This window comes from Capsicum annuum, chromosome 9 (genome assembly GCF_002878395.1).
Source record: "Capsicum annuum cultivar UCD-10X-F1 chromosome 9, UCD10Xv1.1, whole genome shotgun sequence".
Taxonomy (NCBI): Eukaryota; Viridiplantae; Streptophyta; class Magnoliopsida; order Solanales; family Solanaceae; genus Capsicum; species Capsicum annuum.
The window spans coordinates 13,923,327-13,927,806 of record NC_061119.1 but is presented as its reverse complement, the minus strand read 5'-3'; the positions used below and the strand labels follow the sequence as shown (position 1 = coordinate 13,927,806).

Here is a 4,480-nt window from a genome sequence, read left to right as displayed (position 1 = left end):
CCCTTGTTCTTCAGGAGGGCTCCTGAATTTTAATTTCATCACCCCTATTCTTCGGGCGGGCCTCCCGACTTGTAATTTTCTCGCTCTGTTCTCTGGGCGAGCTCCCAACTTTCAATTTTATCACTCTTATTTTTCGGGTGGGCCTCTCAACTTGTAATTTCATCACTTTGTTCTTTAGGTAGGCTCCTGACTTGCAATTTCATCACCCTTATTCTTTGGGTGGGCCTCCCGACTTGCAATTTCCTCGCTCTGTTCTCTGGGCTAGCTCCCAACTTTTAATTTTATCACCCCTATTCTTCGGGCAGGCCTCCCGACTTGTAATTTTCTTGCTCTATTCTTCGGGCGAACTCCCAACTTTTAATTTTATCACCCCTATTCTTTGGGTGGGCCTCCCGACTTGCAATTAGGGGTGGGCATTCTGTATTCGGTTTGGATTTGATAATTTGGTATTCGGTAAATAAAAATAGATACCAAATACCATACCAATTAACTTTGATTTGGTAATTCGGTAATCGGTAGATTAAACTTTGGTTCGGTATGGAATTCGGCAATACCGTATTAAAGTTGGAGTTGGCAGATTCTACTCTTCATCACATGGTGCCAAAAAATCTGTGTTGCATAAAAAACATGAACAAACATGAACAAACTGCAGATTCTCCAGCTCATACCCACTTTTTACATCAAAATACACCAAATGTTATGGTCTTACTTCATAATCATTCACTCTTTAATAGAAAATTAAGTTAATGCTTACAACCATGCTAATATTAATAGTTTAAAACAATCTAGTCATTTCACTCTTGTTCTTGTGTGAGTTCTCTATTCCTCCAAAAATAAAGGCTTATTGCTCACCAAAATACATCAAGATTTAGCCATAGTCACAACATTGAAAAGAACCTGAAAATGAAAATCTCATTAGCAAGCTTCAAACCAAGTTCTAATATATAAAATAAGACAATATACCTCTTTCAAGTTTCAAGGCACACGTAATTGTCTCACGTTAACACTCCATCTTAAATATTAACAAATCATTAAACATTAAAGTTATATATATCACCAAGTAGCAGAAACTATCATAAACCACCTTGACAGAGCCAAATCGTTAACAAAAAGTAAACTAAACCGATCAAGAAGTCAAAACTTACCTGAGGATTGAGGCAACTTGAGACTAGAAATCATGTAAGGACGGGATTTGTCAAGCTATCTGTCAAGTCTGAAGAGATTTAAGGTGTCATATAATTAGACTAAGTAAAAAATATTTTAAATATAAAAAACACAAAAATATACCATGCTCAAGTTGTATAAGATATCAATATTTTCTTCAACGTCTATAGGAAAAGGCTTACTTCGATACCAATCTTGAAGACAACTAAGAGCTTACACAAGTTTCGGAGTCAATGAACTCCTAAATGAATCAATAATACGACCTCCAGTGCTAAATGTACATTCCGATGCTACACTAGAAATCGGTATTGCCAACACATCATGGGCCATCTCGGCAAGAACTTTATATCTAGGAGCAGTAATTTTCCACCATGATAAGATATCAAAATCTTCATCATTAGGCTCTTGTTCTTCACTGAAATATTTTTCTAACTCTGACTTACCACCCAAACTTATAGTATCTTCTTTTTTTCTTTTCATCTCAATCCTATTTCTCACTTTTGCTGATTTTGTGCTAATGTTAGAGCTTGATATGTTTGGTATCTCACCCAATGAATTAGAGAGAGAAGATGTATTTCGAGATGCATTAGAGAATTTTTTTGCATACTCCTGAAACAGAGATTTCATATAAGTCTCCACTTCATCTCTTATTTTACTTCCCCTTTCCTCTCCATACATATCCACAAGTGCATCTCCCACATACACACGATTGTTATGAGGATCTAAGATAGAGGCAATAAAGAATAGCTTATTCATTTTTTCAGGAGCACCCCAATACTTGACAAACATTTCTTTCATCTTTTCTGCCATTTTTCTCAAAGCAAGATCATCATTTTCTATACATTCTTTTAAATAGTTGTATAGCTCAACTATGTCTTCAAAATGAACATTAGAAGTAACATAGAGTGCGCTTGAAACTTTCACAGTTAGATCATAAAACCTTTTAAGAAATATTACCACATTTCTCACATTTTGCCAGCCATCATTTTTAAGCATACCTGCAGTACTTCCATCTTCACAAACATTAGCAGCAAGATAAGTTGACAATCCACTATCTTCAAGATCATACCTATTAAATGCAGTCTCAAAATATTGTGCAGTATCCAACATCAAATAGGTAGAATTCCACCTAGTAGGAACATCCAAACACAATGACTTCTTACATTCTATATTTTCAAATTCACAACATTCGTTAAATTTTCTAATCCTTGCAGGAGATACTTTAATATACTTCACCATTTGTCTAACACGTTTGACAGATGCACCAATTTCCTCCAAGCCATCTTGTACTATTAGATTGAGAATATGATCCATACATCTGACATGAAAATGCTCACCAAATTTCATGTTAGATCCTCAATTCACCAATTGTTTATGTAATTCTTTTACCATGACATCATTTGAAGAAGCATTATCTACTGTTATAGTGAATATTTTGCCCAATTTCCAATCAAGCAAACACTTGCTAACACAACGGGCCATTTCGTTACCCTTATGACTAGAGACAACTTGAAAGTTTAAAATCCGTTTATGCAAGACCCAATTACCATCAATAAAATGCACTGTCAGACACATATAATTTATTCTTTCTAAAGAAGTCCATGTGTCTGTAGTTAGACAAGCTCTAGGTGATGTTTCTTTAAAATACTTGATCAAATTTTGTTTCTCTTCACCAAAAATTACATAACAATCCCTAGTCAATGTCCTGCGGGAGGGAATTCGAAATAAAGGTTGAGTTTTTCTCATAAACTTCTTAAAACCTTCCTTTTCCACAAAACAAAAAGGAAGCTCATCAATAATTAACATCTCAACTAAACTCCTCCTAGATACCTATTGATCAAAACTCCAAGATGTCCCATCACCTTTCTCACCTTGTAGTGGAAAGTTTATATATTTTTGCTTCAAAGTGTTCACTCTATTTGGATTTTTAGGACAAATTTTTTAATGATTATTCAGCCCGATTGTTTCATTTGTAGAAGCAGCTTTAAGAACTTTACGACAATACTTACACTTTGATTTGGTAACCCCATGTTCTACAAACTTCTCATAATGCGGCCAAGCAAGAGATCTAGGTTGCATAGATTTTCTCTTTGTTGATAGTTGATCATCTTCTGGTGCTGAATTGATAGACTCAATCATAGACGCGTTTTCACTCGTAATCACATCGAGTGCTTGACTTGAATCGTCATCCATCTATTCAACATTTTAAGAAAAAGAGAAAATATATGAACATATGAAATCATAAAAATCAGCTAAAAAATCAATCAGATTAAAACACAATTTATTGATGAAATAATAGAAAAACATCAAACAATGCCTAATAGAATAACCTGAAAATAGCATCACATCAATATTCTAATAGATCAGAACAAAAATCAAACAAAAATATTAAAATGAACGGTAATTAAAAGATGAAATTGTACATTGAAAGACAACTCCGACAAAAGAAGAGTAACAACTTCTGCAAAAGAAGATGAAAATTTTGTGGGAGAAGTTCAATTTTTTACGGACTAAAAAGGTATTGTCGTATAGAGCAAGTGAGCAACTAAGAAACGGCTAAAGGTTTTCTTATTTTGTTAGGGTTTTGAAACATTTAAAATTAGTAGTATAGTATTACTTTTTATGTTATGGGCTTTCTTTTGGATCTTTTGTACAGAAGTTAAGAGTATTAGTTTGGACTTGTAGGTTGTGGCCTATGGGCTATGGCTATGGACTATGTTTAGGTAATTATAATTTGGTATTCGGTAAATACCAAATATGAAATGGTAGTAATATTATTTACCAATCCCGAACTCAAATACCATAATTTTAAAATTTTACTCCTAATTACCATATCAAATACCAAATTACCAAATACCGAATACTAAATTCTTCGGTTCGGTTCGATAATTCAGTTTGTGGGAATTTATGCCCAGCCCTACTTGTAATTTCATCACCCTTGTTCTTCAGGTGGGCTCCTGACTTTCAATTTTCATCACCCTATTCTTCAAGCGGGCTCCTGAAAGCAAAATCAAAACTAGAACAAAAATCATCCCAAACAATGATTATGATAAAGAAAGATTTCATATTTCAGAAAAATAAAGTCTCACTTTCTAGGAGGGTCCTAAAGTGAAGTTCCATATAACATGAATTACTTTTAATTTTTGCCCCATTTTTATCAAAAGCTTTTGCGGTTGTCAAATCCTATCACAACTACTTGCAATAGTGCATAATGCATAGATGAATCAAGATCCTGATCAACAAAGGCCCCCTTTGAGTATAATAATAAATGACTGAGACCAACAAGTCCCTCTCTTAAGAATGAAAGTGAAAGGTT

General features: G+C 34.2%; 1 long non-coding RNA gene across 1 annotated transcript; it reads right to left on the bottom strand.

Annotated features, from left to right (window-relative positions):
* Positions 1-663: 663 nt before the first annotated feature.
* On the bottom strand, positions 664-3,714 carry LOC124887011. The gene is made up of 4 exons (XR_007044474.1): positions 3,588-3,714; positions 3,174-3,357; positions 1,146-1,213; positions 664-897 (listed from the first exon to the last, which is right to left on the bottom strand). It is a non-coding gene; the product is annotated as an uncharacterized LOC124887011 (long non-coding RNA).
* Between the last annotated feature and the right edge of the window lie 766 nt (positions 3,715-4,480).